General features: G+C 43.2%; 1 long non-coding RNA gene across 6 annotated transcripts in view; it reads left to right on the top strand.

Moving 5' to 3' along the window:
* The window catches only part of LOC114210305 (uncharacterized), a 29806-nt gene extending 18050 nt beyond the window's left edge, over positions 1–11756 (top strand). For 4 of the 6 annotated variants that reach the window (XR_015767136.1, XR_015767135.1, XR_015767138.1 and 1 more), the window contains 3 exons: positions 3363–3587; positions 3971–4051; positions 8949–11756. This is a non-coding gene — a long non-coding RNA (uncharacterized LOC114210305). The remainder of the gene's footprint in view (positions 1–3362; positions 3588–3970; positions 4052–8948) is intronic. The other 2 variants (XR_003609503.2, XR_015767139.1) reach the window with 2 other exon arrangements.
* The last annotated feature ends 1467 nt before the right edge of the window (positions 11757–13223 follow it).

Genomic DNA, 13223 nt, shown 5'->3' with positions numbered 1-13223 from the left:
AGTTTAATTTTATGTCCAGGGCTACAAAGGGCTACAACCCTGCTTTCACACACACACTGTGAGGGTCAGTGAATACAGTCAGTCCAGTGACATCATTTTCTCCACTTTCTCCGCTTTGCTAAGGGGCAAAGGTGCGAAGTCCGCTTCCCTGTGGAGGTTTGCACCTGTGGGGCGTGTCTAGGAAACTGATGGCATGGTCTTCTGGGAGAGTACTTGCAGCATACTGGGAACCTTCTGGAGCAAATTGCTGAAGGTGGAAGGCTGCAGAAATGATCATCAAGCCTCAGATGTCACAAGAGAGGGATGACTTTTCAGTCAATGCTTGGGGTAGAGAGGAGGATAGGGTCAAGTTGTGAGAAATACAGGAGATGTATTTGTGTAGATCACTTAACAGTGGATGTTATCGATAAATATTCCTTATCATTTATGTAGTATATAATATGTAAGTACTCACCCCAGGCTGTCCTTATAAAAGCATGTTTGCAGAGACCTAAGAGAGAAAATGTAAACATGCCAGAGGTCTTCGCAAGACCTTATATATGCTGTTTAATGACCTTCTATAGTTCTAAATGTTATCAACAGATGTTAGTAATAATAAGTGGTGGTGGATAGTATCATTATTGCTCTTGTCCCCATTTTTTGTTGTCACTAATTTTATATTGTGGTCAGTTGGAAAATAGGATTTACTTTTGGAACTATTCAGGGGCGCCTGGGTGGCTCAGTTGGTTACGAGACTGCCTTCGGCTCAGGTCATGATCCTGGAGCCCCAGGAATGAGTCCCCCATCGGGCTTCCTCCTCGGCAGGGAGTCTGCTTCTCCCTCGGACCCTCCCCCCTCTCATGTGCTCTCTCTCTCTCTCTCATTCGCTCTCAAATAAGTAAATCTTTAAAAAAAGAGAAACTATTCAAATATTTAAGTAGATTTTTCTAAACAGAAAGAGAGGAATGAAATTCGGCAAGGAACTTAGTTGTTATTAGTGGGCATTGTGGATTTTGCATTCCCACAGAAACAAACTCATGAACTAGGATTTTATTATCCTAGAATGAATTTCTTGCCAGGAGTCACTTTCTGCCTATCTCACCATTTGATATTTGCAAGATCACTAATAATTCCTCTGTCCACCCCACATCCCTTACTTCTTCCCAGGCAAGTAGAGAGATTTCAGAAAGACGATGAGGAAATTCTTTTCCTTCTAATTTGTTCTTTGGCCCTTTTAATCCCCCTCCCTCCACTGCCGGCAGGGCGTTAGTCATTAAAATGCGTCAGACAACTGTGATGCCTTCAGGATCATAACCGTGATATAATCACGTTACACGCCCATTCAAAGTTCTCTGCTCCAGGGTCAAGCCTATGGAGCTCCTGCCTCCTCAACTGGTTTTTCTGTTGTGAGAAGGATAGGAAAGGAGAGAGAGAGATGAACCCCCTGTAATTCTGAGGCTCATGTTTCACTAGAGTCTGGTAAATCTCGAGATACTTCCCTGTTGATAAATTTATTTAATTTATTCCTATTAACCTGGCATATCATAGTCTGTTGCATGAAAATACCACATTTTATTCAGCCATATTGATGGACATTTAGGTTCTAACTTCTCGCTATTTCAAATAATATTGCTATAACATCCCTATGTAAGTGTTTGTATGACATCTATGAAAGTTTCTGTAGAGTAGGGGTCTTCAAACATTTTATCCCACAATTTGGAAAAACTTTTCCTCCTTACACATTTTAGAATTGGAATCAAACTTTTTATCATAACTTTTAGTTGCAAAGGAATTAATTTCCTTGTAATGGAAACATTAACATTTAAAAGTAGAATTCTTTGGGCACCTGGGTGGCTCAGTCAGTTAAGCATCCGACTCTTGGTTTTGGTTCCGGTCGTGATCTCAGGGTCTTGGGATCGAGCCCCGCGTCTGGCTCTGTGCTCAGCAGGGAATCTGCTTGATACTTTCTCTCCCTGTCCCCCTGCCCTGGTCCCCAGCTCTGGCTCTCTCTCTCAAATAAATAAATAAATCTTTAAAAAAATAAAAGTGGAATTCTTAAATGTATCCAATGGTGTATAAATACCATAGTGATCTGATACTCACCGTTATCCATCACACATTAACGATATGAACAAGGTCTCCTATAGTGGGAAATTCTACGTCACTTCTTTTTCTTTTGGGACTTGAACTTTCTACTTGTCACAGGCTTTTATTTGAATGTAACATACATTATATGTGTTATGTGTGAGTGTTTTTTATTGATAACGTTACCATATTTCTCTCTAACAAATTTTATATATAAACTTAAATTACATTAAATTTCTTTGATCACAATACTCCAAAGTGTTAACAGTTTTTCTGAATTGAGTTATCATTATTTTTAGTTCATAATTGACCAATTAAATGCTTTTAAATGTTGATCACATTGAAACATAAAAAATATCAATGGAACTTTAAGAAATCGGTTTGTGTATCATGAACGAATTTTACTTATTTCTAGGAGATGGGTTCAGCATCAGTTTATGCCCAGTTTTTGCTTTTATATTATAAACCCCGAGGACTATCATTCACGTACATGAATAAGTAGGTGACGGTTGGAATAAATTGAGTAAGTGATGTTACTCATTTATTTGAAAGCTTTCCCCATTGTATGCCCCACATCACTTAGTGGTGTTATTTTTAATGATTTATCAGTGGGCAGTTTGCTTAGGTCTTCCTTCAGTTCACTAGGAAACAAGAAATGTTAAACTAATGTTCAAAGTGTGTGTTATTCAGTAGACTCACTCAGATTCTCAATGTTGATATTATTTCGGATTGTCTCTTTAGTTTCTTGTAGGTTTTTACCCTTTGGGGCAACATATCCTTGAGCATTCAGATAGAGAAGACAGGTGTGCCTTTCTCTTCTCAAGAGGGAGACAGGGCCACTATGAATGGGAGGTAGGGATTAGGAACCACGGGGGTGCTTGACTCCATGGGTTCTCAGGTAGTTCGGACATGGACGATAAAGATCTGGAATTATCCCCTTGAAAACGATCTGTGTGCCTCCGTTCTCCAGTTTGAAACTCCTACTCTGAGGTTTATCCCCAGCAGCAGAATTGCTATTGTTAGAGTCTCCTACGCTGTGTGACCCATTTCCCCAAACCCACGTCGCTGAGGACATTGCTCTGCTTCTCAAGGACTCGGGAGAGGTTCCCTCTGAGAATCCCCATATATGATTCATAGGAGTTTTCTAACTTTGGGAAAAGCCCATGATCCCTGTATTTAAATAACTGGTGGCCAGTGAGTGGTAATCCACCAGAGTTCTAGGAAACATTTGATTTCTATAATTTGCTTTGGGACAACCTCTGAAAGTATTTTCATTCGTAACTTTCTTTCTTTTAAAGGGCATCCTGAGTCTCCATCAACCAAGGTGGTACAAAAACAGCACTCTACTTGGTTTGTGTTCTGTGCCCTGAAGCAGAAATGCGTTTAATTGTACATTGCAAAATAAACATATCTAGAGGAGAAGGTTATTAAAAATATTTTGCGCAGTTTGGAAGAACAAACTAGAGGTCAGGATTGCTTGACCTAGCGTCTCCAAGCAAACCCCAGTCAAGTAAGCTGCCAAGGTAAGTGAGCTACTAACATATAGCTTATTCTTTGGGCAAAACTTTCTGGTTTGCAAATTTCTGGATATAGTTAAAAGGGACAATACATTTCAAAAATAGAGTAACGGTCCTCCTCAGGCAGGTGAATTCTACTTTAAAAACAGATTTAATGTGCCAAATTCAAATCATAAGAAGCTTGCCCAGTTATAGGACAAATACCTCAACATTGTAAAATAAACAGGACTTGAAATGCAGACAATCCTATTTTACAGTTACAAGTTATTTTAAAAATATAAACACCGAATAATGGAGCAATAAAATATATTACAGTTAGCAACTCTGTAAGGACACATTAATAATGAGGTAGATCTTCATTAAGGCCTCCCTTCCACTCGCTTCAACAGGTGACCTAGGAAGAGGGTGGCCCTATGAGCTCTAGCAGCCAATGGCCTGGGACCGCACCCTGGGAGGCAGCCAAGACAAAGGTACTACGTCCAGGAAAGACATTTCAGATAAGACTTAAGTTTTAGAGCTAAGAAAATAAGGGTTTGTTTGTTTGTTTGTTTTCTCCTTAGAAAAATAGACTGTTTCTATCTACTAACTTCCTGCCTCCTCCCAAGTTCCCCAGCTTCATAAAATTTATGTTAAGGATTTGAAATATTCCCAGATTAGTTGTTAAGTATCATGACCTTCTGTTTACAGCTCTCCTTTTCCTCTTGGGTTTCCTGAAATGTAAAACCTGTACATATATGTATATTTTTAAAGATTTTATTTGATAGAGAGAGAGAGCACAAACAGGGGAGAGGGGCACAGGGAGAGGGAGAAGCAGACTCCCTGCTGAGCAGGGAGCCCGATGTGGGGCTGGATCCCAGAACCCTGAGACTATGACCTGAGCCAAAGGCAGCCACTTAACCCACTGAGCCACCCAGGCGCCCAAACCTGTATATCTTTTAAGAAACGCTCAGCGGGGAGTCTCGTTCTCCTTCTGACCCTCTCTCCTCTCATGCTCTCTCTCACTCTCTCTCTTAAATAAATAAAAATCTTAAAAAAAAGAGAAAGAAATGCAACATACTTAAGTACAACAAATTAGCAAAAATCCACCAAAGAAAACTGTTTACCTATTGTATTTAGAAAAGATAAAATTTCCCTCAGCTAGATCTGACAACATTACGTTTTTCTATGGTATTCTTTCTGAGGTTGCTATAAGATAGAAAAACCTAAATTGCAATGAGAGTACCTTTTGAACTTACTAATTCTAAGACGTCCTTAACAAGAAGGCTATGATGGGTAGGATCTAGAAGTGCTTTATTTTGTCATTAAGTGGAACCATGGAAATTAAAGTGCCCCCCCTCCACTGGGCCCCACTAGGTTAAGTTTAAAATATTAAATGTAAATTAAGGATACCATATTCATGTGGTTGAAAAATCAAAAGGCACAGAGCAATACCATAACATACAATGGGAGGTATGGGCCTTGGAGCCATGTAACTGGGCAGTGCTGTAAATGTCACCTTCCCACCTGTCTCCTAGCCATATCGGTATCTTAATAAGGAGAATTTTTTTTTTTTTTTTGAGAGAGAGAGAGTGTGTGCGGTTGGGGCGGTGGGGGGGGGGTGGGGGTTGCAGAGGGAGAGAGGGAATCTTAAGCAGGCTCCATACCCATCTCACAACCCTGAGATCATGACCTGAGCCAAGATCAAGAGTTGGACGCTCAACCGACTGAGCCCCCCAGGTGCCCCAATAAGGAGAATCTTGAAATGTAGAGGTGAGTAGGAGGTTTCCGGTGAGGGCGAACTTCCTGATTCAGAGATGGCTGTCTTCCACAGGTGGCCTCACCTGGCGTGGTGGAAGGGGGCGGGAGCTCTGGCAGGCCTCTTTCCCATAAATCGCAATGAGAGTAACTTTTGAACTTACTAGTTCAGATTCGTAAGGGCACCGGTCCCATTCGTAATGGCTCCACGCTCATGACCCGATCACCTCCCAAAGGCCCACCTCCTAATACCATTACCAGGGGGTGAGTTTCAACCTAAGATTTCGGGGCGGCGGGGGACACACACATTCAGTCTGTGGCAGCGTGGAAAAACCGAGGCTGTACACAAAGGATCAGCACCTTTTCCAGTCCTCTCTTGCAATTGTCCTTTCAGTGTATGTGTATTTGTATAAGAATAGAAGAGGAAGGGGCGCCTGGCTGGCTCAGTCAGTGGAGCATGCGACTCTTGATCTCAGGGTTGTGGGTATGAGCACCATATTGGGTGTAGAGATTGCTTAAAAAAATAAAATCTTGGGGTGCCTGGGTGGCACGGTGGGTTAAGCGTCTGACTCTTGTTGGTTTCTGCTCAGGTCATGATCTCATGGGTCATGAGATCGAGCCCCACGTCAGCTCTGCGCTCAGTGCAGAGTCTGCTTGAGATTCTCCCTCTCCCTCTTGCCCCTCCCCCAGCTTGCTCTCTCTCTCTCTCAAATAAAATCTTTTAAAAATAAAATAAAATCTTTTTTAAAAAAGATTTAATTTATTTGAGAGAGAGAGAGAGAGAAAGCAAGCATGAGAGGGGAGAGTATCAGAGGGAGAAGCAGACTCCCCCCTGAGCAGGTAGCCTGAAGCAGGACTCGATCCTGGGACTCCAGGATCATGACCTGAGCCGAAGGCAGTCGCTTAACCAACTGAGCCACCCAGGCACCCAATAAAATAAAATCTTTAAGAGAAAAGAATAGAAGAGGAAGAAATGGGAAGAGTAAAGGGGGAAAAAAAGACCTTTATCTCGGGAAGTATATTAGTGAGCCACTGGGAATTCTTAACCACATGAACATGTCACTCAAATAAACTTCCCTGTATTGCTCTTTCCCCTCCATTCCCTTTTATCTAGTCTCAGCCAAGTATATTTTATTATTTTGAGGTTTAGGTTTTAGGGCAAAGTTCAGAACTAATAGGCGACAATATTCGTGGAAGAGAGGCAAGCAGGGATGCAGCCTCTCCTACCCTCATACCAGGAACAAACTAACCCTTCTCTGGGGCAAACTGGCCTGGTGAAGTCCAAAGTTCAGCTTTCTCTCTGCAATGACCTGTTCAGACTTCAAAGAGACCCGTTGGGTGGTGTTGCGTCCTTCTGGACTTGCCCTGTTGACTATGCTGTGCACCATTTACACCGTCTCTGGCTCGTCAGCAGGTGGCAGTGTTCCCTCTATTCCCAACGGCGTTCGGCATTCCCTTCCCTTTTTTTTTTTCAGGCCACATATAAAGGCTGCCTCTTGAGTATTCCCAAGTATTTCCTTGGGAAATACTCTCCCAATGATCTACTAGCACTGAGGAGGAGAAGCAAATTAGCAACGCATAGCATAAGTGTTTTCACATTTGATCTTTAGAACCCTAATCCCCTGGTCTAATGAATTGTCCAACTTCAGGGCAAGAGCGTGAGCATCAGTAATTGTATTGCTTACTTATCCTTGTCTTCCCCTATTCTAGACCCTATTTAGGGGCCTCAGGCAGTCTTCTTGTTCCCTTCATTCCCCTCTGTTCAAGGCTTGAAAACAGTATTAAAAGCTATCTGTAGCCAAATTTCTCTCTAATTAACTTGTTTGGGTTTTTATCAAAATGAGGTTTTCTTCCCATCTTTATTCACAGATGGAATAGCGGGAATTTTCCTAGGCTGCAATGCAGGGTCCCTCACCGAGTAGCTCCGTAATCTGGTCATATAAACCCTTGGGGCTTCAGTTCATGTGTAAAATGGGATTGGTGAACTAAGGGACTTTTGAGGTTTCTCCTAACTCTTATACTCCTGGATCCGGAAGTAGCCTGCCCCTGCCTTGAATAGTGGTTGTACTGTGATACCAGATGAGTGTTTCTTATGTTTTCTTTGGGCAGCAAGTTATTCAATAGCACAAAGAGAGTAGATTTAGGGGAGGCAGTTGATCTTGGGAGAGAGGGTACTCAGGGTAAGGTGCAACCCATGAGCTACACTAGATGCCATTTATGACAGATATTCTCAAGTATTTCTGTGGCAGTGGACCCCAAACAGGCATTCAGTCTTAAATGCTAGAACTCCCTTAGTATGCTCATTTATTTAAAAATGAAATCAGGGTTGAGCTCTCTCCCTGGTTTATTTGATATTTTTCTGATAATGGGCATTCGTTGATTTTTAGACTTAATTCTATTGGGCAAGGTCACTTTTTTACCTTATGAAAACACTAAAGGATCATTGTAAAGAACCTTCAACCCATACAGAAAGAAAGATATGGAAAGAGAAATTCTCCTCCCTCTGAAGCCCTCCCTCCCCATCTTGTAGTCAGAGATAAGCAGTGTTATCTTCTCTCTTGTTTATTCTCTTGGATATTTTCCATGGATTTATGCAAACACAGATATATGTATTATCCCTTCTGTTTTATTTCACTGAATTTTGATGGATAATTTTGTGGCATGCATTAATCCTGGAGTAGAAATATGCATGTAACATGGATGAGAGAGCCAGTGAAGAAATTATAGGATTAGGGAACAAGATAGATAACAAACAAAATAGTTGCTAATCAAATTGTCAACTGATAGCAATGATTCTTTCTTTTTTTTTTTTTAAAGATTTATTTATTTGAGAGAGAGAGCACAAGTGGGGAAAGGGACAGAATCCCAAGCAGACTCCCCAATGAGCATGGAGCCCAACTCAGGGCTGGGTCTCAAGACCCTGAGATCACAGCCTGAGCCGAAATCAAGAGTCAGATGCTTAACAGACTAAGCCACCCAGGTGCCCTGATAGCAATGATTCTTAAATGAATGGGGGGAAATCAGAGGGGGAGATGAACCATGAAAGACTATGGGCTCCAGGAATCAAACTGAGCATTCTAGAGGGGTGGGGGGTGGGGGGATGGGTTAGCCTGGTGATGGGTATTAAAGAGGGCACGTATTGTATGGAGCACTGGGTGTTTGCACAAACAATGAATCATGGAACACTACACCAAAAACTAATGATGTACTGTATGGTGATTAACATAACATAATAAAATTATTAAAAAAATGATAGAGGGGCACCTGGGTGGCGCAGTCGTTAAGCATCTGCCTTCAGCTCAGCTCATGATCCAGCCCCGCATCGGGCTCCGTGCTCCGCGGGAAGCCTGCTTCTCCCTCTCCCACTCCCCCTGCTTGTGTTCCCTCTCTCACTGTGTCTCTTTCTGTCAAATAAATAAATAAAATCTTAAAAAAAAAATGATAGAGCTTCCAGGAAGAACTGACCATGGAAGATTGTTTTGAAAAGACATTTCTAAGGGAGTGGGCTGGGGTCATGGTAGGAGAGGACCACCAGTGGTTCCTCCATTTTTCTCCATGCTTACTACTGAGAGGTAGAGTCTCTTTCTTGTCCCGGGAATCTTGACAGCCTCCGTTACTTGCTTTGGTCAATAGAACGAGGCAAAAATGATGCTGTTCCAGTTTTGGGCCTATACCTGGCAACTTTAGTTTTTGCTCTCTTGGACGATAATCACCACGTAAAGAACACTGACAGCTGTGCTGAAGAGGAAGGCCTCATGGAGGCAGCGTGTTTCTGGAGGATGAGACCCTCTGGAGGGAGACAGGCCCAGCCTCTCGCTATTTCAGCCACTCCAGCTGAACCACTAGCCCTGTGCTCGAAGTCGTCTCGGGTCCCCCAGCCCCCGTCAAGCTGCCCCAGCCAACAAACACGAAGGAAAGATAAGCTGTCACCACTGTGACACTGTCCATAGTGCAGAATGTGAGCAAGAAAATGGTCCATGCTGTTTCAAGCTGCCACACTTTGGGGTAGTGTGTTATGCATAATAAATAATGGAAATCGATGTCTGGGAGTTGGATGTTGGCTTAAAAAAATCTAAGACACGTGGCACCGGCTTTGGGAGCAGGCATTGGGTAGAGGTTGGAGAGGTGAAGAAGAAACTCTTTTTTTTTAATTCACTATTTTTTTTTAAATTTCTATTTTGAAACAATTTTAGACTTACACAAAAGTTGCAAAACTGGCACAGAGTTCATGCATGTTCTTCACCCAGCTGCCCGAATAGTGATAAATTGCATAGCCAGAGAATAATGATCAAAACCAGGAAATTGACATAAACCACAGACCGTGTAGGAACTTTGCCAGTTTTTCTGGTAATGTTCTTTTCCCGTTTCAGAATCCAATCCAGGATCCTGCGTTTGCATTTAGTTGATGTATCTCCTTGGTCTGGGAAGGAGACTCTTAGTGGAGGCTCTGAGGGTCGTGAGAAAATTGTATTGCAGGCTGGAGAAGTGGTGCTGTGTAGTCGCAAAATGTTTGGCATCCCTTGTGAGCAGTAAAACACAGAAGACAGAAAATGTACCTAATGAACTTGTAGATCTGGCAAAGGGGAGTTTCAAGCTGCACGTTCAGAATATCAGTTGGCTTCTTGTAGTGAGGTGTGATGGTGTTACTAGAGAGAGAGAGAGAGAGAGAGATGTGTTAAAAAAGGAACTGTTCCGTTTTCAAGCAGAATGTAGAGGAAATAGGGCCTTGGAGATTCTGTGTTGTCAGCAATAGTCTCAAAGGAAGAAATGGCCTCAGGGGCCTGCCTTTCGAATGTGGCCTTGAGGTAGAAATCCAATCAAGACTATGTTGAAGCCTCTACATGTTAAGATGTTGTTTCATAGACCCTCTCATCTAGCCAAAAGGGCTCCTAAGAAGATTCTTCAGGGGATTCCAACAGCATCTCCTTTGATAAGGCCTAAAGTAGACAGAAGTTTGTTCTTGGAAGAATTATAGATGTTGCTTTGTGGGCAGAGTTGTCGAAGGCAAGAAGTAAACTCCGTTAAGACTCATAGGAAATCCACAAAATGTTGAAGACAACTGTATTGATGAAACCACTGCTAGCCTGAACTAAAGGGGAAAGAGAGAGTTCAAAATGTAAACAAACAAACAAACAAAAAACCATTGGGCCCCCAGCTTTCTGTGGACAGGACCCAGGCTGAGAGAGCTATTGGACCATAAAGGGCAGTCAGTGGCTTATGGAAAAGGAAGCCTCAAAAGTCATAGCCTGCATCCCGGAGTAGGGAGCCAGGAACAGTGGTTTGGGAAGCAGCTCCTGGGGAGAAGAACCAGCCCCTAATGGCGGGGCGGTCTGGGTTCCCAGAGTGAGGGTGACAGTGCTCAGCTGGCTTTCAGAACTGCTAGGGCTGGTGGCTGCTCTGTGCCTTCTGTCTCCCCCGCTTTGAACACAAGTGTCTGTTTTACTTAACTTATCCCTGTCTCAGCGTCATATGTTGTGTCTATACCTCGTCTTTTCAGCTCACAGGTCTCCAGAGGAAAAGGAGCAGCATCTAAAATGCCTCCGCCACGCCTACTGTCTACCATTAGATCCTGGCCCTTAGAGCCAGTGCTACACAGAATGACAATTTGGGGGGAGGGAGTGTATTCTGCAAGTCTGTGTGTGTGGGTGTGTGGGTGTGAATTGTTGTGGCCAAAGGGTGGCTTATGATAGAGTGTTTCCCCATATGACTGCCAACAGCTCCTCTCATTCCAGACACTCCTTCCATTAGGGAGTGTGGTCTCTTTCCTGTCCCCTTGGGTCTGGGCTGGCCCTGTGACTGCCTTTGGCCAGGAGAATACAGGGAAAGTGATGTTCTGGGACTTCCAAGCCCTGGCTTTCACTAGCCTTGTAGCTTCCGCTTTCTCTTTCTTGGGATCCAGGCTGTACAGAAAGTATAAAGAAGCCCGGGCTGGCCCACGGAATGATGAGCGATCATGCTGCCCGCCATCTTGGCTGTTCCAGCCCCAGCCAAACTGACAGCTAGAGGTGACCACACGTCTGACCCCAGCTGTGTCATGGGAAGGCAGAAGAGCTGCCCAGCTGTGCGCTTCCCAAATTGCAGAAGCGTGAGCAAAGAAGGGGTGGTGGTCCTCTTCAGGCACAGAGCTTATGGTGGTTTGTTAGGCAGCAATAGGTCGTTGAAGCCATTACCAAATGTCAGCGTTCTTTCGACTGCTTTAACTTCACTCCAGGGGCTGAGAAGAGATTGTAACAGCGTCAGATAAAGAAGCCAAGTTTCAAGGAGACTCAGTTCCATAAAGGCTGGACCCCATATGCCACAGTCACTGCTCTGTCCACAGAGCTTTGCACAGAACGAGCACGTGATATATGCCCAGATATATGTTGATTGGACAATTAAATGAATGAATGGAGATAAAAGATGCCACACCATGAAAAAGAAAGAAAAGATACTCTAAACAGAGTTTGTCTCATTCCCTTTTTTCTTTCAAAAAGGTGCTCTTCGTTTTCAGAAACAGTGATGCCTCGGAAGCCAGAAGGATGTTCTGAAGGGAAAAATTTGTAGGAGTGAGGCACAGGACAACCTTGACTCTCCATGTCCCTCCTACACTTAGACAAAAGAGGGCCACTCTGGGAAGCACCTGGCAAATGCCCCAACACCTGCTGGTAGATAAAAATTATCTTTTTCTATTCTTGGAAGAGCTAAAAGCAGAATATGTGTTCCATAGGACTATAGTTAGAGTTAATACCAAAAGGACCAGAGTAGAATAACCAATAGCCAGTGTTAGGTTGGAGAGTAAAACAGTCAGTGCTGATTTGTCATGTTAGGTCTTCTCTTTCCCATCACTCTCTGGTCCAAGTCACAATTTCTGAATGCAACTTGGACCCAGCATGTGCCTATTCTACTCTGTGGTTCTCCCAGGAATACCTGGCCCCATCCTCATTTCTCTGAGAGTGATAATTTCATATAGCACACCTCTCTACTGGGACGTGAAAGGAGACCCAAGTGCCGTGTGCAGTAGCTCCAGGAGAGCTTAGAGACAAGAAGGGAAAGTTCTTTTTTAGGGTATGGTTACTTGCAGTGCCTTCTGGAGAAGTACCTTCTGGAGACATGTCTTGGGCAAAACATCTTTATTTAAAAGAATAGCAATATTACTACTGAGTATTTACCCCAAAGATACAAATGTAGGAATCCGAAGGGGTACATGCACCCCGATGTTCATAGCAGCAATGTCCATAATAGCCAAACTGTGGAAAGAACCAAGATGTCCATTGACAGATGAATGGATAAAGAAGATGTGGTATATATACACAATGGAATATTATGCAGCCATCAAAAGGAGTGAAATCTTGCCATTTTCAACGACGTGGATGGAACTGGAGGGTGTTATGCTGAGTGAAATAAGTCAATCAGAGAAAGACATGTATCATATGACCTCACTGATATGAGGAATTCTTAATCTCAGGAAACAAACTGAGGGTTGCTGGAGTGGTGGGGGGTGGGAGGGATGGGGTGGCTGGGTGATAGACATTGGGGAGGGTATGTGCTATGGTGAGCGCTGTGAATTGTGCAAGACTGTTGAATCACAGACCTGTACCTCTGAAACAAATAATGCAACATATGTTAAGAAAAAAGAAAAAGAAGAAGATAGCAGGAGAGGAAGAATGAAGGGGAGTAAGTCGGAGGGGGAGACGAACCAGGAGAGATGATGGACCCTGAGAAGCAAACTGAGGGTTCTAGAGGGGAGGGGGTGGGGGGATGGGTTAGCCTGGTGTTGGGCATTAAAGAGGGCACGTTCTGCATGGAGCACTGGGTGTTATACGCAAACAATGAATCATGGAACACTACATCAAAAACTAATGATGTAATGTATGGTGATTAACATAACATAATAAAAAAAATTTTTTTTAATAAAAGAATAGCAGTATT

The sequence above is a fragment of the Eumetopias jubatus genome, unplaced genomic scaffold, assembly GCF_037043125.1.
Source record: "Eumetopias jubatus isolate StellerSeaLion01/CBP00866 unplaced genomic scaffold, mEumJub1_p1.0 scaffold_17, whole genome shotgun sequence".
In the NCBI taxonomy this organism is placed as follows: domain Eukaryota; kingdom Metazoa; phylum Chordata; class Mammalia; order Carnivora; family Otariidae; genus Eumetopias; species Eumetopias jubatus.
The sequence above is the reverse complement of the archived record's forward strand: the minus strand, read 5'-3'. Positions and strand labels throughout refer to the sequence as shown.